The sequence below is a fragment of the Drosophila simulans genome, unplaced genomic scaffold (assembly GCF_016746395.2).
Source record: "Drosophila simulans strain w501 unplaced genomic scaffold, Prin_Dsim_3.1 Segkk87_quiver_pilon, whole genome shotgun sequence".
Taxonomy (NCBI): domain Eukaryota; kingdom Metazoa; phylum Arthropoda; class Insecta; order Diptera; family Drosophilidae; genus Drosophila; species Drosophila simulans.
In genome coordinates, this window is record NW_025416883.1 from 1,342,724 (window position 1) to 1,348,723 (window position 6,000).

The 6,000-nt window shown below is 46.5% G+C and overlaps 1 pseudogene; it reads right to left on the reverse strand.

Moving 5' to 3' along the window:
- Window positions 1–432: 432 nt before the first annotated feature.
- On the reverse strand, window positions 433–5,128 carry LOC123327453 (annotated as a pseudogene).
- Window positions 5,129–6,000: the final 872 nt, after the last annotated feature.

The window sequence follows — 6,000 nt, forward strand, 5'->3', positions numbered from 1 at the left end:
ATGATTAGTGCTAGTGAACTACAACTAAGGACGAGAGGAGCGCCTATTATTGTGGAGATTCGGAAGACTCCGTCGGCAAAAGCACCACTTTTGCCACTGGACGTTTAATAACTCCACGTGCAGTACGGATGTTTACTACACGGACGTTGCCGTCAGCTCCTGGGAAAACAGACTCAATTCTGCCGAGCCGCCACTCATTAGAGGGCAAGTTGTCGTCCTTGATGACGACCATGTCATCGATGCGTAGATTTTTGGACGGGGCCTGCCATTTAGAACGCTTGTGGAGTTCTTTGAGGTACTCTTCTTTCCATCGCACACGGAACTGCTGATGGAGAGCCTTCAAATGCTGCCACCGATTAAGAAGGGATTTCGTTTCCCCCTTTACTTCGGGTTCCACCGTGGACATAAGGGGTCCCCCGACAAGGAATTGCCCTGGCGTCAGAGCCAGCAAGTCTGTCGGATCTTCAGACATAGGAGAGAGCGGCCTGGAGTTAAGGCACACTTCTATTTTTGCCAAGAGCGTGGAGAGCTCTTCGAACGTGTATTTTCGTGTGGCCGTGCATTTGTAAAATAGCGTCTTGAAGCTTTTTACGCCTGCTTCCCAAAGGCCTCCCATATGGGGTGCTCCCGGAGGAATAAATTGCCATTGCATCTCTTGATGAATATAGGCATTCGTCACCGACTCTTTTACGGCTTGAAGGAAATCGCGGGAAAGCAGGGTGGCAGCGCCAACAAAGGTTTTGCCATTGTCTGACTGGACTTGACGTGGACACCCTCTTCTGGATACAAAACGAGAGAAAGCGGCAAGAAACTTCTCGGTCGTTAAGTCAGATGTAGGCTCTAAGTGGATGGCCTTGGTGGAGAAACAAACAAAAACTAACACATACCCCTTTGTAATAAGACATGCTCTTCCCGTATAGTTCTTTATATCGAACGGACCGGCGTAATCCATGCCAGTATACGTGAATGGTCGGGAGAACGATGCTCTTTCTTTGGGCAGGACACCCATCAGTTGGCTTTGCAACCGCTTTTTGTGGATCACACATACTTTGCACGAATTTACTACTGCTTTCATCAGGTTGTTGATTCTCGGAATCCAGTATTTCGACCGGATGAGGCGCACCATTAACTGGTTACCACCATGGAGAGTTATGCGATGCGTGAAATTCGCAAGGAGGCGAGAAAGCAGGCAGTTATACGGAAGAATCACTGGATGGCGTTCATTGTATTGAAGGCTTTCGGAAGCCGCCACACGGCCGCATGCCCTGATCAGTCCTTGCGGATCTAGAAACGGGTTCATGGTTAGGATGGCACTTGAACTTGGCACTGGACGCTTTTCACTTAGAATTTCCACAGGAAATTCTCTCCGCTGAGTGTTCGAAATTAGGAACCGCTCGGCGGCGGCGATTTCAGTGGCCAGTAGATGAACATCATATGGAGATGTCTGCTTCCTGCACCGCTGAATGAAGCGATAAACATAAGCAAGGACTCGTAGAGCTTTCTCTAGCTTGGAGAAACGTGCCAACAACTCTTCAGAAGGAGCTTTTGCGAGATGGACTTTTAGAGCACGCTTCTCCAGGTCGGTCACCGGAGCGTTGACCTGAGTTGGCCATTGGTTGCGTGGATTTTGCAAGGTCTGCTGGATTATGCTCAGATTGAACATGAGACCAATTCTCTGTTTTTGTGTCCTGGGCGATCTTCGTCACCCTATTGGCTACAAATGTGGTCCACTGGCATGCTGGCTTGCTTAACCATGCAAGCACTATCGTGGACTCCGTCCAACAGTAAAGTTCGGAATTAGTCGTAGGCATCTGCGGAATGATGGCTGCAGCCATTTCGGAAAGCAATAACGCTCCGCACAGCTCCAATCTTGGGAGCGAAACCGTTTTGACTGGTGCTACCCGGGTTTTCGCGGTTAGGAGTTGCACCATAATGGTGCTGCCCACTTCTACGCGGACATATATGGCCGCCCCGTAAGCCTTTTGCGACGCATCGCAAAAGCCATGATGCTCGACCTTGAAATCTGGACGAAACGATAGCCACTGTGGAATGCGTATCTGCTCTAACACTGAATAACTTTGAAGAAAATTAAGCCATCGCTGAAAAAGCTCATTTGGAATGTTTTCGTCCCACCCAAGTTCCTGCAGCCAAATCTCCTGCGTGAAAATTTTCGCTCGACCGATAAACGGCGCTAACCAGCCGGCAGGGTCGAACAATTTGGCAATTTGGGACAGGACTTGGCGTTTTGTAAAGGACGTTTCGATAGCCAACTCTGGCGGGGCGAAGAAGAATTCGTCGGAGGTTGCTTTCCAGCGAATACCGAGGGTTTTGGCAGTACTTTCTGCATCGATCTCGAGAAAATCAGTATTTAAAAGATGGTTGCTCTGAATGGCCGCTAAAACTTCCTTTTGGTTGGAGGTCCATTTCCTCAATGGAAATCCGGCAGAATTCAGAGCGTCTCGGAGCTCTTGCACCATGAGCTGAGCTTCTTCCGTGGAGTCCGCTCCGGCTAAAACATCATCCACATACATGAAATTTCGAATGACATTGCTAGCTTTTGGATGGCTGAGTTCTACGTCAGCTGCTAGCTGCTGCAGTACTCGGATTGCCAGGAAAGGCGCGCAATTGACTCCAAAGGTTACTGTTTTCAGTTCGAAATCTCTGATTTCCCCTCTATTGTTACGGAGAAGTATTCGCTGGAATGGAGTGTGTCTCGGATCTACCCAGATCTGCCGATACATTTTCTCGATATCGGCGTTGAACACGTATCGGAAATAGCGCCACTTCAGAATTTGAATGGTCAAGTCGGACTGTAAGACAGGGCCAGCATGAAGGATATCATTTAAACTGGTACCATTCGATGATGGGCTGGAGGCATTGAATACTACACGGAGTTTAGTAGTTACGCTCTCCGGTTTTAAGACGGCGTGATGTGGCATATAATAGGCGTTGCAATCATGCGTAGGAAGAACTTGTCGCATGTGCTTTAAGTCGAGATATTCCTGGATAACCGAATCATATCTCGCTTTCAAGGCCTCATCTTTCAAATTTTGTGAGGAGTTTGTCCAGTGAATTATCGTACGCGTGGGAGATCTGTGTCGAAAAAGAGGAAATTCTGCTTTGGGCTGAGGCTGACACTGGCCCAGTTAGTACCCAGCCGAAAATGGTCTCTTGCCCCAAGAGAGAGCCACAGATGTTGGTTTTTTCTCCACTCAGAAGCACCGAAGGCAGGATGTCGGCTCCGATAAGTACATCTATTTGTGCGCTCTCATAGAATTTTGGATCCGCCAGTGGAAAATCGGGAAGATCCCGAAGGAAATTTTGCGGAATTGGGTAGGAAGGCAGATTTCCGGCTAGTTGAGGGAGGACATAGGCCGTCGTCTCCAACTGCAACGGAGATCGGATGGTGAAACTGCAGAGCTTCTTGGACTGAGCAGCTACTGTTTGGTTTAATCCCGAGACTTGGGCTTCAACCACCTGGAATGGCAATCTAATTAGATTGAACGGTCGCTCGGTTATGAATGTCGCTTCTGATCCGGAGTCGATCAGGGCGCGTGCCTTAAAGTTAGTGCCAAGATGGGAGATATTGATTATGGCAGTGCCAAGAAGGATAGCTCTTGAGCCCGTGGCGAAATAATTTTGAACACCGGCTTGCTCATTTGGAACGAAATTGGCCTGATTAGCGGAAATTGGCCTTGCAGGATTTGAAGGGCTTGAATTGCTGGAACAGAGGTTGTTTCGGTGCAACAACGTGTGATGCCGGCCACGGCAAGTAAAACAATTGTGCGTGCTTTTGCACTCACGAAGCTGATGTCCCTTTGCAAAGCAGTTTAAGCATAACTGCTTCCGTTTAATGTAGGCTGACCGGTCGTCAACCGACATTTGGAGAAACCGCGGACATACACGGACAGGATGGTTCTCCTTGTTGCACAAGTCGCAACTTTTCAATTTTGGAGCCACTTTCGTCTCGTAGGAATTTAATTTTCTAGAGGGCCCACTTGAGTTTATCGCTTTGGAATGCGACTGACTCGGTACGGACGGTCTCACATCATCGATTGCTTCTAGGGTTCGATGACGTTCTGTGAGGAAGGTGTTCAGCTCTCCCCATGTCGGGATGTCGGCTTTCCTATGTAGCGACTGCTCCCATAAGGAGAGAGTTATCTTCGGGAGCTTGGATGAGCACAAATATACCAGCAGGCAGTCCCAGTTCTCAGTGTTGATGCCTGACAGTTCTAAGGCAGTCAAGCAACCTTGAACAGTACTTTGCAGTACCTTCAAGGCCGCCCCAGATTCCTGTGGTATCGACTGCACATTAAACAGTATTTTCAATTGACTGTTTACCAACAATCGTTTATTTTCGAAACGCTCTATCAGGTTTTCCCACGCAGAGCGGAAACCCTCGTTGGTGAGAGGCGAAATCGAAACTATGGCATGCGCGTCGCCACTTGTTTTGGCATTTAAGTGGAATAACTTTTCAACCGGAGTCAGCCGTGGATTACTAATATAAATGGCTGTGAAAAGATCCCGGAAAGTCAGCCAGCGAAGATAGTCGCCTGCGAAAACTTCTGTATCGCATGGAGGCAACCGACAGCCAGAGGAAATGTAGGCCTGGGGCGCAGCGTTCGCGGTTGGGATGGACTGAGAAGTGCCCTGCTCGATTTTATCAACGAGCTGGGCAACACACCTTCCATAGACTGAATAGCAATAACTGTATTTAGCCCTGAGAATAGGCATGTTGCTTGCTGCCGCTTCGCCTGCTGACACAAGGCACTCTGAGCAGAGATCGTATTCCTTCTCAACCTTGTCCCATAGGGTTCGGTCTTGGTCGCGACGGACGCCAAGCATCGTGACGGTTGGAGCTGCGAATTCCGGAGTGTTGATCTGAGCCTCAAATTTGCTTAAGCGGTCAGAAACCGAAATGAATTTGGCTAGCGCTAGATCTGAAGCAGCCATATTTTTAGCTGTGGCGCTGTACTGTGGCTTTGGATGGGGTAGCACAGTCGTCGGAAATCTGCGCAGGCGTTCTCACCGAAATGCTTGGGATTCTTGGACTCTTGGGCCCTTGTGGTGAAAAAATAGACCTGGGCTTGTCAGCGGACAATTTCTTCTTATCGTCCCCGATGGGCATAATCGAAGAAATACGAAATGGAAGGGAAGCCTGTCACACTTTTGAAAAAGTAGACAGATTCCTCAGACTGCACTTAATAATTTAAGTGGTGTAAAACTTACAAGTTTTACAAGAAGTGGAAACGCCGTAGTTTAGACTAATCGGACAGGTGACTCGGAGTGAACAGCGAATTGTATAAATGACCTGTGATTTATGGTAATTGGGTCCACCTTATTTACGGTTGGAACCCTTGGAATGTGGAACACGGTGATATAAAATGTTTATTAGAACGAAGAAAATTTTATTCTTTTATTTACAACTGGAAACGGAGAACATGGAATGACTGGAATTGAAGTCTTTTCTCCGCGTTGTAAATACTTATAAAACACCCACAAACTAATATCCAAGCAATACGAAAAGGAAATATTTGTCGGGTGAACGACTTGTATATGGCGGTCGTATTATTTATTTATGGATAATTATTTTTTTTGAAAACTTTCAAATTAAAAAATAATTTAATAAATATTGAAAATGTTTAATTTAATTTAAAATTTATTTATTGTTCGGAAATTAATTTGGAAATTTACCGAAAAACATTGATGGAAAATAAAACGCCTTTTCCGCGTCGGCACTTGGAATAAATTTTATTGGTGGTTTGGATTTGCCGACGGGAAACAATCTAAACTTTGGCAAACTTTGGTTATACGCCTTTTCCGCTTCGGCACTTGGGACACAGGCGATTTAAACTTTGGTAAACTTTGGTTAAAGGGAATGCAGATAATCTGCGCAATGTATGTCGGTACGATATGTAATGTATATGGAGATGTTTTTTTTTTTTTTTATTCGTTTATTGAATCCTTATTCTAAACTATAACATATAACAACATATAACA